The sequence below is a fragment of the Callithrix jacchus genome, chromosome 14, assembly GCF_049354715.1.
Source record: "Callithrix jacchus isolate 240 chromosome 14, calJac240_pri, whole genome shotgun sequence".
Lineage (NCBI taxonomy): Eukaryota > Metazoa > Chordata > Mammalia > Primates > Cebidae > Callithrix > Callithrix jacchus.
The window spans coordinates 43,196,462-43,215,916 of NC_133515.1; the positions used below are offsets into that span (position 1 = coordinate 43,196,462).

At 44.9% G+C, this 19,455-nt stretch overlaps 1 long non-coding RNA gene across 1 annotated transcript in view; it reads left to right on the forward strand.

Moving 5' to 3' along the window:
- The first annotated feature begins 1,145 nt into the window (after positions 1–1,145).
- LOC144579270 (uncharacterized) overlaps positions 1,146–19,455 on the forward strand; it is a 31,841-nt gene continuing 13,531 nt past the window's right edge. Inside the window, exons 1-4 of the long non-coding RNA XR_013526507.1 lie at positions 1,146–1,548; positions 3,043–3,113; positions 3,927–4,196; positions 11,304–11,404. This is a non-coding gene — a long non-coding RNA (uncharacterized LOC144579270). The remainder of the gene's footprint in view (positions 1,549–3,042; positions 3,114–3,926; positions 4,197–11,303; positions 11,405–19,455) is intronic.

A 19,455-nucleotide genomic window follows, 5' to 3' on the forward strand; every position in this document is an offset into this window, starting at 1 on the left:
AGCATCCCAAGTAGCTGGAATTACAGGCGTGCACCACCATGCCCGGCTAATTTTTGTATTTTTGGTAGAGACAGGATTTCACCATTTTTGCCAGGCTGGTCTTGAACTCTGAACTCAGGTAATCCACCCACCTCGGCCTCCCAAAGTGCTGGGATTACAGGTGTGAGCCACCATGCCCTGCCACATTTAACAGTCTCTACCCCACTTAGTCCTGAACAGAGAATTGTTAATGTAAACTGGGAGAAGTTTTCTTTCTTTTTCTTTTTTTTTTTTTTGACAGAGTCTGGCTCTGTCACCCAGACTGGAGAATAATGGTGTGATCTTGGCTCACTGCAACCTCTACCTCCTGGGTTTAAGTGATTCTCCTGCCTCAGCACCCCCACCCCCGAGCAGCTGGAATGACAGGAGGTCACCACCACACCCAGCTAATTTTTGTGTTTTTAGTAGAGATGGGGTTTCACCGTGTTTGCCAGCCTGGTCTCAAACTCCCAATCTCAAGTGATCCACCCGCCTTGGCCTCTCAAAGTGCTGGGGTTATAAGTGTGAGCCACCATGCCCGGGGAGGGGATGTTTTTTAATGTACCACTTCTGAGTTTAACTCCGGGGTAATACAAATTACCCCGGAGTTAAAATCAGAAGAATCAAATTCTACAAAGAACTTGATGTTCTTTCAGGCTGGGCATGGTGGCTTTTTCAGATGGCCCCTTCTGCAAGAAAGGCTCTTGGCAACTGGCTAAGTTTGATTTGTTTGTTTGTTTGTTTTCCTTGCTTTTGGGCATAGTCTGCCAGGTCAGGACATGGATGTGTTTTTCTCCCCGCAGCTCTGTGCTCAAGTCTTGGAGCGGGAGATGGCAGAGAGAAACGCTGTTATGAAGATATCTAGGCACATTTAACAGTCTCCCCGCCTCCTGTTTTTTTTTTTTTTGAAACAGAGTCTCAGTCTCTGGCCCAGGCTGGAGTGCAGTGGCACAATCTCGGCTCACTGCAACCTCTGCCTCCCAGATGGAGGCAGCCTACAAGCAGCACAGGTAGGTCATTGTGATGGATTTTTTTTTTCTTTTTGAGCTGGAGTCTGGCTCTGTGTCTCAGAAGGAGTGCAGTGGCGCAATCTCAGCTCACTGCAACGTCCACCTCCTGGGTTCAAGCAATTCTCTGCCTCAGGCTCCTGAGTAGATGGAATTAAAAGCATGTGCCACTATGCCTGCCTAATTTTGTATTTTTAGTAGAGACAGAGTTTCTCCATGTTGGTCAAGCTGCTCTCCAACTCCTGACCTCAGGTAATCCACCCACCTCAGCCTCCCAAAGTGCTGGGATTGCAGGCGTGAGCACCTCACCCAGTTGTGATGGTAATTTTTAAGGATTTTTTTTTTTTTTTAAGATGAAGCTTTGAGTGTCTAGTAAAGAACATGGTGTTTAAATTCTTCTTCAAGTCAATTCTTTCTCTGTCTTCTAGATGGTAAATGAGGAAAAAGAAGAGAGTGCCAGAGAGACACATGAGTGAGGAGCCAGCCCAGAAATGCCTGGGCCTAGAGAACCCTTTCTGGGGAGGTAGGAGCTCCCGTGAAGGCAGCCGCTTAATTTCTGCTGCACAGTCCACACACCCTGCTTCTCCTTTGGGGGTGAGGGCTCGGGTGGGGTAATTGTCATGTTTCCTGGAAACAGTTCCAAGCACTTAAGAAGAGAACAGTTGTCCCCTTGGGTGGCAGGACCCCATTTTTCTCAGGCACCCTAGCTGAATGGCTCTTGGTTGGTCCTCTGTAAATGTAGGAGCTCAGGCCCCTTCACTGACCATGGACATTGCCCCACCCTGATGTCTTGGTTACTTTTAACTGTGAAGATGAGCCTGCAAGGCAAATGGGCCAGCTCCCCTTCCCACCTTGAGTCCGTGTGAAGGCTTTATTTTTCTTTCATTTGAGAAAGGTAACAGCAATAGCATTTTAGAATGGGAGCTGAAAGTGCTGATGAGAGCAGAGATTTTCAGGCAATGTCTTCATGGATCAATAAAGCAGTACCATGAGATCTGCTTTAAGAAAAGAAGCATTTATTTGCATTCTTTGGAACTTCCGTCATGCTTTCTGCTTGTTTAAATTGTTGATTGTGAACTATGTAACTCCTTCAGTACGCTAAATTTCTATGTCATGTTGCTCCTCTAGCATTTGAAGTGTGACCCTAAAACTTTCTAGTTGATTTCTTTCTTTTTCTTTTTCTTTCTTTTCTTTTTGAAAACCTTTCTCTGTCACCCAGGCTGAAGTGCAGTGGTGTGATTTTTGCTCACTGCAACCTCTACCTCCCAAGTTCAAGCAATTCTCCTGCCTCAGCCTCCCAAGTAGCTGGGAGTACATGCGCCTGCTACCAAGCCTGGCAAATTTTTTCTTTTTGTATTTTTAGTAGAGACAGAGTTTCACCATGTTGGCCAGGCCTGTCTCTAACTCTTGACCTCAAGTGATCTTCCAAAGTGCTGGGATTACAAGTGTGAGCCACTGTACCAGCCTCCATTTAATTTCTGTAGCTCTTACCTTTTCTCACGCTGTTAGTCTCTTTATGTTCATTTCTGTTCATAAATATTGACAATGCCCGGTGAGATATGGTGGTGAGATTCACTGTGAATCCACAGAATTTTCAATGTCCCTATAGCTTGAAGAAAAGGAGTGGTGCTGCTCCTGTCCTGGGCCTATAGTTGTTCTTCCCATCCATGGCTGTTTCTATTTTAATTTGGAGTCTGTGCTCACATGATGGGTGTTTTCCTTTGATATGTACAGGGAACCCTTGATTTAAAGCTCATTTCCAGCTGGTTAGAGCCTGACCTGTCCACAGTGTTTTGAGAGTTAAGAAAAGCCCTAGACCAGGGCTCTGCAGTGTCTTCCTCAAGGGTGAGGCCCAGAGGGCTCCAGGGTCCTCTGAGTCATCTGGTCAATAACCCTGGTAAGGGACTTGAGTGTGGCAAAGAGAGTGAGATGGCAGTGGAAGGGGTGGAGGGTTTCGTATTCTGCACAGAACGTGCAAGCCAGATTGAGCCCCATTCCCTTCTCTGGCCCTTAGCAGATTCAGGACCTCATTCGGTTCCTGTGAGGAACAGCAGCTGCGTCCCAACTGAAAACACAGAGAAGACAAAGGTAAATGCTGGGGTCATTTTCACTCTGCCTGTGTCAGGACACTGTGTCTTTTCCTCCATCGCCCTGGCCTGGCCTGGCCTCTGCTCTGTGCGCTCTGTGATACCTTTTCTGCCTGGACTTTTTCAGAAGCAACATCTTCCCCATCAGCTTTCTGGCTTTTCCATTCCCCGCTAGTCATCTTGAGTGGCACCTCCGGAAGCCATAAATGCTTAGGGACTGAGGGCTGAAGGGCTTTTACTGTTCTGTTTTCAGAAATAACACCATGATTGCCCGTGGGGCAGCAGTGGCAGATCTATAGGCTGGAATGGAAAAGGGGGTTGGGCCCAAATCAGAGGCTTGGCGAGGGCTAAGAAGTCACCCCAAGGGTCAAAAGGGGAATGGAGAGGCTAGGTGGGGAGAAAGGAAGAGAGGAAAGAGAGCGTTTGGCTTCTCTTTATCCAAAAACCTCTGTGGGAACTCAGTATTCCTTGAGCATCCACAGATACATGGCAGGTGCTTTTTAAATATCTCATGCATAGCACCCCACGGAACCCCCATAAAATCCAGAGGGTGATTCTGTTATTACTACTCACTTTACAGATGAAGTAAGGAGACTTTCTTGGGCTACAGGTTAATGTGTGGTGAAGCCCAAGTTCAGCCAAGGTCTTCTAGATAACCAAGCCCTGGCTCTTCCCACTGCTGCTCGCTGCCGGGTGCCTTAAGCACAAGAGCAGTCCCCGTTGTCACTCCCAAGCCCACTGTTGGGGGCAGATCTACTTCCTACAGACTGCCTGTATCCAAAGGCAGAGCCCGTTGTCCTCCTCTTACTTCCAGGTATCTTGAAGTTCCCACAGCTCTTGTAAACTTGGAAACAAGGAACCCAGGTCCTCAGGTGCCTCAAAGCCATCAGTTTCTCCCTTGCTGCAGTCCCCCAGGAATCCACCTGTAAGGAACACGACTTCTCTGTGGTCTCTCAACTGTGTGCACCAATCATGTCAAGGACAATAGTCAATCTGCTGACACCGCTCTATAAAGCTTGCTGCAGTTTAAGATTGTCATGCAAACCCACAAGTTGAACTCTTCCTGTTTGCACTATGACTAAAGGTATGTAAACGCAGGACCAGAGTGCCCTCTATCTGCCAGAAATAGTAAGAAATTTCTCTAGTGCGTATACAGTAGTCCTCTCCATCTGCTGGGAATACTTTCCAAGACCCCCAGTGGGTGCCTGAAACCTTAAATTGCACTGACTCCTATACACACTATGATTTTTCCTATACATATATACCTCTGAGAAAGTTGATCAATTAGGAACAGTAAGAGATTCACAATAATAATAAATTAGAACAAGTACAACAGTGTGCTGTCATGAAAGTACAATAAGCATTGCTTGAACACAAGCATCGTGATACTGTCACAGCCAGTCTGGTAACCAAGAGGCTGCTGAATGAGTAATGGGCAGGTGGCCCAGACAGGGGGAATACACTGACAAAGTGCTGTTTGTGTCCCAAGTGGGCAGCACTGAAAAAAGTGGGATGATGAGAGATTTCAGCGCACTACTCAGAATAAACAAACAATTTAAGGTGCGGTGGCTCACGCCTGTAATCCCAACACTTTGGGAGGCCAAGGTGAGTGAATCACCTGAGGTCAGGAGTTCAAGACCAGTCTGACCAATATGGTGAAACCCTGTTTCTACTAAAAATACAAAAATTAGCCAGGTGTGTCTGTTGTCTCAGCTATTCAGGAGGCTGAGGCAGAATTGCTTGAACCTGGAAGGCAGAATTTGCACCCACTCCAGCCTGGGCTCCATCTTGAAAAAAAAAAAGCTTATGAATTATATGAATTGTTTAATTCTGGAATTTTCCATTTAATATTTTGCACCCTGGTTGGCCACAGGTAACTGAAACTGCAGGAAGTGAAACCAGCAATTCACTGCCTGTGAAAGGGAAGTTGGCCTGGAGAAAAAGTGGGAAGGACCCACAGCTGAGGCAGCTCCCACTCAGAGGGAGCAGAGAGGGGGTCAGAGAGACCAGGAAAATGTGATGGAGGCCCCTCCGGGTTTCAGGAACAGTGAGCAAAGTGCTGGAGTTCACACTGCCAGGCCAGGACCCTGTTTACGAGATCTACGTAACAAGGAATGAGGAAGAGTCAGGGACGTAAGCAGCAGAGTCCAGACAGGATCAAAGAAGGGCACCACAGCCCCGCAGTCCTTGCTACCCAAAAAACATGAAAAAAGAAACTTTCAGCCAAGTTACTGTGGATTCCACCACTGCCACCCAGATAACTAGATCTCAAATCTGGCAAAATGTAACCATCAGAAATAGAAAATGTTCCTTTTCTCTTCATTTGTGCCTTTGCACAGAGGGACACACATCTCTGACAGGAGCCAACTCTAATCTGGATAGAGACCTCACTGTGTTAAGAGTAAGCATGGAGGAAAATCGCATCGCAATTTCGTAGCTTAAAAGAGGACCAAGCTGAGAAACTGAAACACATTGTCCTCAATGGCACTGAGTTACTGCAGGAAGCAGGAGAAAGGTTAAGGAAATGTCTATTAGTATACCATTTATTGAATAGGTCATTCAGTTATGAAAAGGGAGCACTTTAAGTCAAACAATTTTTTAGTGATGGAAAACACTGCCATTTTTAAACATGAGGCATAAGCTGTCAATAGCGGGTTGAATGTTATTTATCATAGATAAGAACATAAAGACATGTCTAGACACGGAAGGATCCCAAGTCCACCCCTTGAAAAAATTAGACAATCATGTCCAGTGGATGGGAAAATGTATATAAGTGAATACCTCCAGAAGGAGAAGGACATGTGACTAGAATAAGGTGGCAGGCAATGACACCTAATGGAAGTATTGCTAAGTCTAATGTTACTTAATGCAAATGTTTAAAAAGTAGTTATTAGAATATGTGTATATTAGAAATAAGAATTTGGAGCAGCAGAGAGGTAAACATGAAGTTTCTCATTATTGGCAAAAGAGACTTAATAAATTATTTTTTAAATTGTTGGAAGAATACTGGTTCAATTACACAGAAAATTGTTGTATTAGTTCAGGCTGCTGTAAAAATGGCCAGAGACTGTGTAGGTCAGACACCAAACATTTATTTTTCACAGTTCTGGAGACTCAAAGTCCAGGACCAGGATGCCAGTGTGGTTGGGTTCTGGTGAGGGCCATTTTCCGGGCTGTAGACAAGCAGTTTCTCCTTGTATCTCCACAGAGTGGAAAGACAGTGAGAGAGTTCTTGCTATCTTTTATAAGGCACTAGTCCCATTCATGAAGACGCCACACTCATAACCCAACTTCCTCCCAAATTAGGAGGTCCCACCTTTTAATACAATCACACTGGGGATTAGGGGAGACATAAACATGCAGTCCACAGCAATTGTGAACTTAGAGATGGTTTATAGGAATATTAAAGATAATCTTTATTAAAAGGGTTTATATCTTACAAATCATTAAAGAGAAAAATAACAATAGGAATTCGGCTAAGATGGAGTAGAAGACTAAATTTACCATCCTGCCTACAATAACAACAACAAAAATGAATAATATGTATGAAACCACTTCACATCCAGCAGTAAAGAACAATGATCCTGGAGAGTTGAGAAATACATGAAGTGACCCCTATGATTCTCTCAGCTTACTGCCCTAATAGAATTTCTAGGCCATGGCACAGGAAAGGTGAATCCAGGCAGAGCCTGGCAAACTCAGTTAAGGAGCTGGAGCTGAAAGTCCTGGGAGAACAAGCTAGGTAGAGATTGCAAGATAGAGTAGCAGAAAGGAGATACCGTACATAGATGCAGATAGGCCCCTTTGAGTGTTCAGGTGAATACCAGTGGGCACATGTATGTGAGGAAACTGCCCAAGACTAAAAACCAACACAAAGCAGCCTACCCAAAGGATTGGAAGTAACAGTCTGCAGTACCAACATGGGGTCAGGAATAGTGTCCGTCCCTCCCAGGCTGACTGAAAAACCTCATGATTCACTGGATGAATCACTGGATGGAGTGCACTTGAGAGAACTCTGTCTTGCCTCAGTAGTGAGAAATAATTAGCACTAGAATAAAGACTGCTTTGGTCCTGTCTAGCAAATCTTAAACACAAGACCTGAAAGGAACAAACTGTTTCTAAATAACTGCATGCCAGAACTAAGGTCAATGAGATTACCAAACTAATCTCAACTAAGCTAATGAGATTACCAGACATGCAAAGAGACAGGAAAACGTGACTAATCATGAAGACAAAATAAATATCAATCAACGCCGACCTAGAACTAATTCAGATGTTGGATTTGGCAGACATATTAGTATAGCTGTATTCTGTATGTTCAAAAAATTAAGTAGAGACATGGAAAATATTTAAAAAACACAAACTTCTAGAGATGAAAACTACAATGTGTGAGATGGAAAAACGCAATGGATTTAACCACAGATTAGACATTGCAGTGGAAAAGGTTAGTGAACTTGAAGACATAGCAATAGAAACTATCCAAAAGGAAATAGAGAAAGAGAATTTAAAAAAATTAACAGAGCATCAGTGAGTTATTGGACAATTTCAAGCAACATAACATATGTGTGTTTTCAGTTTCTAAAAGAAGAAGGCATGAAGAAATAATGGCCAACATTTCCCCAAATTTAATTAAAACTGCAAATCTACAGGATCCAGGAAACTCAAACCAAGCAGAAGAAACATGAACATAATTACACCAAGGCACATCATTAACAAATTGCTCAAAACTGGTGACGATGAGAAAATGGTAAAAGCAACCAAAAGAAAAAAACTATACACAGAGAAACAATGAAGATAAAAGCAGATTTCTTATGAAGAACACTGCAAGTTAAGAAGGCAATAGAATGACACTTTTAAAGTACAGAAAAAAGAAACTGTCAGTGTAGAATTCCATGCCCAGTGCAAATCTCTTTCAAAAGTGAAGATGGGCTTTTAACAGCAACAACAGAAAAGTGAAGATGAAATATTTTTTCAGATTTACAAAAGCTGAAAAAAAAATCCATCAGAAGAAGCATTCTTCAAGAAGTTTTAATGTTCTTCATGTAGAAGGAGAATATCCAATGGAAATGTGAATCTGCAGAAAGGAGGAAGAACACCAGAAATGGCAACTACAGGAGGAAAGATATAAGACTTGGGGTTATTTAAATTTCTCTCCCTCCTTTTTTTCTTTTTTTGACAGTCTCACTCTGTCACCTAGGCTGGAATACAGTGGCACCATCATGGCTCAGTGCAGCCTCAACCTCCTGGGCTCAAGCGATCCTTCCACCTAAGTCTCCTAAGACTAGAGGTGCACACCACCACACATGGCCAATTTTTATATATTATTTTGTAAAGACAGCATCTCACTATGCTGCCTAAGCTGGTTTTGAACTCCTGGGCTCAAGTGATCCTCCTACTTGGCATCCCAAAGTGCTGGGGTTACAGGTGTGAGTCACTGTGCCCACTCTAAATTTCTTTAAAGGACAACTGACTGTATAAACAAAAATTACATTGGGGTATGGGTTTTATAACTTGTAAAAACAAAACATTTGACAACAATAGCACAAATATTGGGAAAGCAAAATTGAAGTATACTACTGCAATATTCTTCTGCTATACGTGAAGTAATATCAGTTGAAAGTGACGGTATGTTGTGATAAGTTAAAGATATAAATCCTATAAACCCTAAAATTGTCAATAAAATTATAGAACAGTCACAGCAAAGTTTTCCATACTCAGCACTATTACTATTTAGGGCTGAATATTTCAGACTGGAAGAAAATATTTGTAAAGCATATATCTGGTAAAGAATTTGTATCCAGAATGTATAATGAACTCTAAACACGGGATACTCAATAATATCCCAATAAAAAACCAATTAAAATGGCATAAGATTTTAATATACACTTTACTAAAGAAGACAGATGAATAGCAAATAACCACATGAAAAGATTATCAAATGAAAATGAAAGCCACATGGGATAGCACTATGCACCCATTAGAATGGCTAAACTTAAGAGCAAATACTATAAAGTGTTGGTGAGGAAGTGGGGAGACTGGAAGTCTCATACACATGATAAGTAATACACTGATGGCAATGTAGACAGTACAACTGTGGAAAACAGTTTACCAGTTTCTTAAAAAAATGAAGCCTATACCTACTAAATTATCAGCCATTCCACTTGCAGGTATTTACCCAAGGGAAATAAAAACATATGTTCATACAAAGACTTGTGCACAAATGTTCATAGCAGTTTTATTTGTAATAGCTAAAAACTTGAAGTGACTCAAATTCCCATCAACTGGTGAGTGAACTGTGATATATCTATATATTGGAATAACATTCCACAATAAAAGGAATACATTCTTGATGCATGTTACAATGTAGATGAATCTCAAAATAATAATGCTCAGAGAAAGAAGACAAAAGTGTATTCTGTATGATTCCATTTACATAAAATCCTAGAAAATGTAGGCTAAATTAGAGTGACAGAAAATAGATCAGTGATGACAGGGGTGGGTGTCGTGTGGGGCAGAGGGATTACTATGGGGCACAGGGAAGCCTTTGTGGGTGGAAGATGTGCATTACCTGTGGTGATAGTTTCATGGGTGTATACATGTATCAGAAATTGTTATCTACATTTATATACATAAATATATGCCATTTATTGCATGTTAACTGTACCTCCATAAAGTTCTTAAAATTTATACACTGAAAGTCAGAAGAAAAGGGCAAAAATGCAAGGGAACATTTTAAAAATGAAAAGTAGAACAGCAAATAGAAGTATGACTGGGCCAGATGCAGAGGTTCACCCCTGTAATCCCAGCACTTTGGGAGGCTGAGCCAGGAGGATCACTTGAGGTCAGGAGTTCGAGATCAGCCTGGCCAACATGACGAAAACCTGTCTTTACTAAAAATACAAAATAAATAAATAAATAAACAAAATACAAAATTAGCCGGTCTTGCTGGCATGCTCCTGTAGTCCCAGTTCAAGAATTACTTGAACCTAGAGGCAGAGGTTGCAGTGAGCCAAGATGGTGCCATTGCACAAGAGCAAAATTCCATCTCCAAGAAGTAGGACTAAATAAATGTTTTCAGCATAAATATGAATGGACTAAACTATTACAATTTGAGGGAGGCAGATTGGTTCAAAAAATGAAATCCATTGTCTGCTGTACAAAAGATACATATCAAATAGAAGAAATATAAATGATGAATGAGTGTGCAAAGAAACAATAAGCAAATGTAAATGAAGGAAGCACAGGAGACGTTATATGAAGACGTCAAATATCAGGGTCAAAGATTTAGTATAAATAGTATAGGGACCTGGTTACACAAAAAGCCCGATCCACAGTGAAGAGATCACAGTAAAACTCTCTGTGTTGAGTAACAGACTGTACACTGCAAAGAGTAACACTGTATTTAAATATGGAAAGCAAAAACAGCTGGGGGAATCTCAGTTGTTTTTTCTGCTAAACAGATTACCTGGGACTAGGTCATTTACAATGAAGGCAAATATATTTCTCTCACATCTGGAAGCTGAGAAGTCCAAGATCAAGGCACCAGCATCTGGTGAAGACTTCTTTCTGCATCATCCCATGGCAGAATATGGAAGGGCAAGAGAGGGTGAGAGAGAAAAGGGGGTCTTTCTTCACTCTTTTATAGCAAAACTGTTCCCATGATAGCAACACTAATCCATTTCAGACAGTGGAGTCCTCATGGCCAAATTACCTCTTAAAGATTCCACTTCTTAATACTGCTACACTGGCAATTACATTTCAACATGAGTTTGGAAGGGATATTCAAACCACAGCAGTGTATGAAGAAAAACAGATAAATCACAGTTACAGCCAGGAGATTTTAACATGTCTTCCTCTCCCTCATAGTTGACACAAGAAATATATGCATATATGAATACAGACTGTATATATATGAATATAGACTATATATTCATATGATGAATATATATGAATATAGAAGATTTGAAGAATGTAACAATAAAATCGTCTTGATTTAATAGATGCATATATGTCCTCTAAGCAGAATGCACATTCTTTTAAATGGCCATGGGATAGTTACAACATGATACACCAGGACGTGAGAAACCTTGCCTTGACACCCTCCTCATACCTAAGGCTGGTCAACTTCCTACTGCCGCTACCAACGATGCCCACCAGGGGACGACATTTCCTTTCTCTTCTTCCTCTGCAGAAACCGTTCCAAGTAGGACGCCTTCCTTTTTTTGGCAAGCAGTCCCTAGCAGTATCATAACAAACCTTGGTCTCTTCTTGTCACCAGCAAAGGGATGAAAGGTAAGTGGTGAGTCTCCTTACATTCAAGACATTAGAACCCCAGTGGCCTTGTGTGCGCACATGTGGACACCCAGAGCGCATGCGCAGGCTCCATCCCTACCCCAAGCAAATGGCTGCTTTCTGGGCACCCTGTGAGTCCCTGGGAAAATGAACTATGGGAAGAACCTGTGTGGACCCTAGAAGAGGGCTGCGTCTGTTTGGGCAGGGAATTTGGGGTCCTGGATCACCAGGGCACGGGGTAGTACCAGGTGAGCATGTCTCCTTGGCCTTGTGACTCCACCCTCATTAAAGGTGTGGCTGAAGAAAGGGTCAGGCAGGGCCCTCTGAGGCACAGAACCCAAGCCCCTTTTATTGGGGTCCAAGGTCAGTATCACTGTCTGAAGTCCCAAGGGGAGGTCAGGAAACAGTGGTGACTCTGTGAAGTTCTTGAGAAGGCAGTGCAATATCCTCATTCCCATTCATCAAAAAACAAAACCTGGCCAGGTGCGGTGGCTCATGCCTGTAATCCCAGCACTTTGGGAGGCCGAGGTGGGCAGATCACGAGGTCAAGAGATTGAGACCATCCTGGCCAACACAGTGAAACCCCGTCTCTACTAAAATTTAAAAATTAGCTGGGTGTGGTGGTGTGTGCCTGCAGTCTCAGCTACTCGGGAGGCTGAGGCAGGAGAATTGCTGGAAGCCAGAAAGCGGAGGTTGCAGTGAGCCAAGATCAGGCCATTGCACTCCAGCCTGGCACCTGGCTACAGAGTGAGACTGTCTCACAAGAAAGAAACAAAACAAAACAAAAAGAAACCTGACCACAGGTTTGGATGAGAAATGTTTTATTATAAACAAGACAAGACAGACACTTGCCAAGATCTGTCTAAGACACTGGTTGACTTGTCAGGTTGATGAGTGCTGGAAGAAGCAAGGCCTCCTTTTGCCTTCACTGGGTCTAAAGGCTGCAAGAATTTCCTCATGATGATTCTGACGTGCAGTGACACCAGGAACACTCCTCTGGTGTTAAAATATTAATGGTGAGCTGTGGTAGTGCTCTCCCTCCCATTCTTGGGTACTGGAGCATGATACATACGGGCAGGAAGTGTGCTGGCCGAATGACAGTTAGGTCACTGTCATTCTGGCTTTCCCCCTTGTAGGGCTAGAAAACGGACTTTATCAGATCACCCAGAGGTGATCTGGCTGAGGATGACAATTTATTTTCCACAGATTGCATTTTTGGGTGGCTACTTCCTGATGACATTTAGGGAGGCACCTTCTTTGAATCTGTTAGCCATCTCCCAAACACTGCCACTCCTGGGAGAATGCCATAGGTCTCGAATCCCAGCCTCTGTGTGACAATCCTCGTCGTTGTCACTATAGGCAGCAGTACTTGTTGATTTGGCCTTTTGCTCTGGGCTTTATCCTAGCTGTATTGTCTATAAATATTACCCATAATATCACCCCATGAGCCAGCTTGGGGGCAGATGGGATTATATCTCTTACTTTCTTTCCACTGACTGTTCAGGCTCCACACAGCTACAGTGGCAGAACAGGAAGCTCTTCCCTCTCGAATCTAGAGTCGTCCTAATACCCAGGGGGTGATTGCGTCCAAAACTCAGCTCACAGCAGCCTGGGGCTGAGGTCTCTGCCACTTGGAGGCTTCGTGGCCCCTGTTATCCTAAGGGGATGCTGCCTCGATCGTCACCCCAGGGCACTATCCCAGCATCGTGGTGCTGTTTCCTCTCTCAGCCCCCAGCTGTCCTTGAGGGAGATGAGACCTAGCGGCTGTTTTCCTGGATAAGAAGGCAAACTCCTCTAGCCGCAGGGTGCTCTTCTTCCTCCTTGTAGCTCCAGGACCTAGCAGAGTGCCTTGGCTCATGCAGGGTAGGGGCTCAGACATTTATAGAACTAATTCAGTGCAACAGAACATTAGAGCTGGAAGAAGTTGTTGGAATCACATAGTTCACTGCTCCTCCTCCATTCTACAGATGAGGAGACTGAAGTGCAGAGGTGAGGCAGCTTGCCCAATGTCTCACTGCTGCTTAGTGATAGAGCCAGGGCTAGACACCGGGGGTCCTGACTGCTGGCGGCCTTTAACCCATTGGGATCAAGAAGGTGCCAAGAGCTGGACTCTCCCTCCGGGAAAATGCCCACAGACACAAAACCTTGTATATATGCTTCTGGGTAAAGAACCTGCCTGTGTTTTGGTACCACTATCTGCTGGCCTGTCCTGGGCATGTTATACAATGAGAGGGCAGGTGAGTGGGGCTCTGGAGCCAGGCTGCTTGGGTTCAAGTCTCAGCTCTGCCACTGCTAGCTGTGTGGTTATTTAATGCCCTCATCTGTGGATGGCTCACGCCTATAATCCCAGCACTTTGGGAGGCCGGGGTGGGTGGGTCACCTGAGGTCAGGAGTTCAAGACCAGCCTGGCCAACATGGCAAAACTCCATCTCTACTAAAAATACAACAATTAGCTGGGTGTGGTGGCTGGCACCTGTATTCCCAGCTTCTTGGGAGGCTGAGGCAGGAGAATCACTTTAACATGGGAAGCAGAGACTGCAGTGAGCCAAGATCACATCACTGCACTCCAGCCTGTGTGACAGAGACTCTGCCTCAAACAAACAAACAAACAAACAAACAAAAACCAATAGTGATGCCCAGCTCTTTCGGCTGTTGTAAATATGAAACAATTTGATCTGTTTAAAGCTCCTAGGCTGGGCATGGTGACCTGTAATCTCAGCATTTTGGAAAGCTAAGGTGGGAGGATTGCTTGAGCCCAGAAATTTGAGAATAGCCTGGGCAACATGGTGAAATCCTGACTCTACAAAAAAAAAAAAAAATAGCTTGGAATGATGGCCAGCACCTGTGGTCCCAGCTACTCTGGAGGCTGATGTCAGAAGCTGACCTGAGCCCAGGAGGTTGAGGGTGTAGTGAACCAAGATCACACTACTGCACTCCAGCCTAGGGAGTCCAGCAAGACCCTGCCTGAAATAAATCAATAAACCTCCTAGAACCCAGCATGGCATGGAATAAGTGCTCTGTGTCAGCTGTCGTTACTATAACCACCAAGTGAGTCCCTAAATGAAGAACAACAAGCAACAACAATTTTAAAACATGAAAAGTATTTTGAAATCCTGTGATGGACATTTGATTTCATCTCCTCAAGTTTATACTCCAGCCCTATATGACAGTCACAAAACAATGATCATCTTTTGAGGAAATCTTATTTTATGTCTTAAATTCTCACTAGCTACATAGACTATTCAATAGACAGTGGTTTCTTTTGCAGAAAGTTGAACAGAAAGGTTAAAAATAACATGCTTCTCTGTCTTCAGGGAATTGGATCAGGCCCAGTCATTCATGTTTGTAGAATTGGCAGCACCCTCCCAGGCTAGCTGTCCTGCCGTGAGGCCTCCTGGGGGTGCTCTTCTCACACAATAAACAACCAGGTTTTTCTACAATCTTGCTTCAAATTTTTCTAAATTTAGCCTGGACCACATAGCTAGACCCTGTCTCTTAAATTTTTTTTTTTTTTTTTTTAGTTAGCCAGGCATGGTGGCTACACCTATAGTCCTAGCTATTTGGAGGCTGAGGTGGAGGTCAAGACCAGCCTGACCAACATGGGGAAACCCTCTCTCTACAAAAAATACAAAAACTAGCTGGGCTTGGTGATGCCTGTCTCTAGTCCCAGCTACTTGGGAGGCTGAGGTGGTGGGAAGACCACTTGAGCCAGGGAGGTCAAGTTTGCAATGAGCCGAGATCGCGCTACTGCACTCCAGCCTGAGGAACTGAACAAAATCTTATCTCAAAAAAAAGAAAAAAGAAAAAACATCCTTCAAGATTGCCCATTCCCCACTGGGCACACCACTCATTCAACATAACTTGGAAGGATACCTTTTGGATCTGGCCCTAACTGTGCCTCCAGGCTCACCTGCTGGACTTGGGGACACTGTCCTGTGTCTTGACCATCCTGTGTTCCTGTGCCTGCCTCACCTTCCTCTCACTTGGCCCTTCAGTGCAGATGTGGTCCCATGGCTCCCCACCAGAAGTGGTCGTCTCACCATCCTCCACCCAGTGTAACCGTGGTGCTCAGCCTGGTGCCCAGTGAACCTGTGTGGCAGGAGAAAGCTCTGAAACCACAGGCATTCCGAGGGGCTGCCTTTCCTGTACAGAGGGTGCATGGCCCTGAAGGGCTTTCTTTCCTGGCCGGTCATTCACAGGTCCTCAAGCAAGGATCAGGCCATGGTGCTGTGGAATCTTGATGGCATCAATTTGAAGTGCATCATGATTCTTTAAAAAACAATCTTCTTTGCAATAGCAAAAGGAGAAAAGACACTTCTTCCCACCCCCAATTTTTTCCACCATCCTCAAGCCCCAGGGAGGGGTAGAAAGCAATACCACAGAAGAATGTTGTGAAAATTTTCTTCCCACTGTGATTGCTTCCTAGAACTGATGAAGGCTGGAACAGTTTGGCTTTCCTACGCTGAAGGTTTAAGAAGCCATGTGAGGGGTTTGAAAGGAACAAGGTGGCATTTGAGTCCAGGACATTCTACTCTGTTCCTCCCACATCAGCAAGTCCCTAGAAGTCTGAGTCAATCTTGCACAAGCAGCAGGGAAGCTGACCCTGAGATGCCACAGCCTGACCTGGTGTGGAGGGCGGGATGGGCCCAGGCTCTGGTCCCTTGCCTGCCTCTGACTTCCGTGGAAGGCAGGACTTTTGGAAGAACCTCCACTCTTTAGACTTTCTTTTCAGTCTTTCAGCCCTGCCTTTGCAGCCAGCAGACCTGCATCCATACACCAGCATCTCTGCTTACTGGCGAAGTCAATCATTCTTTCAGGCTTTTGGATCTGTAGAATGGGCTCCGTGGCCACCCTGGTCTCCTGAGGTACTGTGTGGGCCTCCCAGGATAAGGCCTGTGCAGCCACCTGGATACCTGGAGCAAAGCGCTTCCCAAAGGCTCCTATTCATTATTATTATTTTTTCCACTTTTAACACAACGAAACCAAAACTCAGGTTAAGGAATTTGCCTAAGAACCATTATATTGACAGGGCTGAGGCTGGAACCCCGTGGGACTCCTGGCTCCAGCCCAGGGCTCTTTCCTGGAGCTGAGATGTCCTGCGCCAGTGACAGCCACACGATTCCTCCTCCATTCAAAGGGAGGAAGGTGTAATGAATGCTTTCAGGATTCCAGATGCTGAGATGAAAGGAGGCTCCGGGATGTCATTACCCAGAGTGTCTACCTTATCGCTGCCTTTGAAGTTTATTTTGGTGGCAGCACATGGTGGTTTCCCTGCATCTGGTCCCTGTGGCCACTCTGCTGGGCCCTCCACTCGCCTTCAGCCTTGCCAGCCCCTGAGCCTCACCCTTCAGACCCTACTCCAGCTGGCAGATGGGGGTCCTGGCAGGAAAGCCCACCATCCACGTCAGTTCCGAGACTGGAGGAGGGACTGGTAGCCGTCCAAGCTCACCCTCATCCCCAAATGGCCCTCTTCATACCAAAGGTGCTGTCCCCCATGTGCCCTCATTGCTTTGCTCTTTAACATTGTGAGACTCCCGGGAGGGGTGGCGTGTTACCACAGAGGTGTGGGCCATCGCTTTTAGGACTGGTGCAACTTAAGGCAATGGAAGGGAGAAGGATAGGTAACCAGGAGGGAGAAGTGGAGGCCGCAAGACTAGACTCTCCTCCCTCACAATTACAGGGAGGGCTGCATCATTAAAGACATGAATCAGATGGATTTCGTGGCTTTAAAAACAAACACCACAGGACCAGCATGACCCAACAGCCTGTTCTTAGCCACATAGGCTTGCAGTCTCCCTTGAAAAAAAGCAAAGGCAGCACATCCCAACTCAAAAGACTGTGTCATCCTAAAGGGTGATACCATCATCCTTGTTCTTCCACATGAGAAAGAGACCCAGGAGCTTGAGCTCCTGTTTCCCTGTCACTGCGGGCTTGGTTGGGTCATTGTGGCACTTGGAGGGGAACAGGCCATTGGACATGGCAGAAGAGGGACAGACTCGAAGTAACAGGGGCAAGGTGAGTGTTATGGGAGCGTTCTGTTCCACCTCCTTTCTCCAAGCTTCCAACGATCGCTGGAGCCCCAGGGTAAGGAGGGTGCTGAAGTACAGGAAGCAGAAGAGGACAGTGGCCTCAACATTGTGTTTTTTTAGAGGCAGGGTGAGCCTTTCTCTGCCGGAATGCCCTCTGTTGTGTCTGAGCTCGGGAGAAGAGGGCGAAACTCAGAAAGTGGGCTGGAGGAATGCCAGGAAGGACATGTTCTCAAATACCTCCTCCACTACCTTTCACCAAGTTGGAAATTCTGTCTCTCACTTATCATGTATTTCATCTATTTAGTTCTCCATGGAACCTCTGACTTCTTTTTTTGAGACGGAATCTTACTCTGTCACCCAGGCTGGAGTGCAGTGACACGATCTCGGCTCACTGCAACCTCTGCCTTCCAGATTCAAGTGATTCTTCTGCCGCAGCCTCCCAAGTAACTGGGACTACAGGTGCGTGCCAGCGTGCCAGGCTAATTTTTTGTGTTTTAGTAGAGACTGGGTTTCACCGTGTTAGCCAGGATGGTCTCTATCTCCTAACCCAGAACCTCCGATTTTTAAGAGCTCCTTTTAAAGTGCAAACTCACTCTAAGTTTACTTTAAACTTTCAAAGTTACTTTAAGAGGCTAAAGTGTTCCTATCAGCAAGCTGGAAGAACCATCTTTATAGGGAGGGATGGAGCTAGGCCATTTAACTCAGAGAGAAGGGCAGCCAGGTGATCTAGTGGTAAACCTGCCAAGCCAGGAACAGAAAATCTGTTTTCCATACTGTTATAGGTTGAATTATTATTTGCAAATAAGGTCGTTACAGATACAGTCAGTTAAGATGAAGTCATACTGGAGTAGCAATAGGCCTTTAATCCAGCATGACTGGTGTCCTTATGAAAAGATGATGTGAAGATACAGAAAGAGACTGCCACGGGAAGTCACGAAGACACCCAGACAAAGAGGGAAGACAGCCACGTGAAAGTGGGGGCGGAGACTGGAGTCAGGCTGCCATGATCCAAGTAACTCCTGGTGCTACCAGAAGCTGGAAGAGGCAAAGAAGGATCCTCCTGCCCCCTAAAGCTTTTGGAGGGAGCCTGGGCCTGCCCACACCGTGAATTGGACTTCTGATGTTGTAAAGGCTCCCGGTTTGTGGAGCTTTGTTACAGCAGCCACAGGAAACCATATGCCTAGCTCCACATCTAACTTACCAAATGTTGGCTCCTATCTGAGCTTCTGCAAAACAAGGTGATTAGACTAGGTGTGCTGGGATCCCTTCAGCGCTAACAGCCACTTCAGAGTTGTTCTGAGGTTAGGAAAGCAGTTCATTCTTTCAGCTAATAATTTTTGGGCATGTTCTGTACTAGGTTCAGAGTGGTGAGCTGGTCTCTGCCCCCAGGGAGGGTATGTTTTTGTCTGTCAAATGGAAGATGAGCGAGCCAGTTAAAAAAGAACTGGGTACAGGAGCCATGCACTGTGGTCTGCGCCTGTTGTCCCTGCTATTCGGGAGGCTGAGGTAGGAGGATCCCTGGACGCCAGAAGTTCAAGGCTATAGTAGTTATGATGATTGTGCCTGTGAATAGCCACTACACTCTAGCCTGGGCAATGTAGCAAGACCCTGTCTCTTAATTAAAAAATAAAATAAAAATGCTCTTAAAGCTCACTATTATAAGAAGGGGGAAAGAACTGGATGCAGGCTAAAGCCAGAAGGAGCCTGAGTCCCTGGAGCTCTCCCAGAGTAGGTCCCCAGGAGCTAAAAGGCCATCAACAGGCCAAGGGCTGAACCAGAAAATAGGAGTTGGGGGAAACCTAAAGATTTCCCAACAAGTCAAAAAGGAAATTAGCTACATGATAAATTACAGTGGTTGAAGTTCAGGAAGGTGTTTAACTTGCATTTAAGTGTTTTCGGCCTCGTTATAATTTTCTTCCCTGTGAATAACTTTATCTCCTAGATATTTGATATGGGCATAATTCTTTGAAATAATAATGTAATTTAAGAAATTCACAGCTACAGAAAAATAGGAGGCTGGGT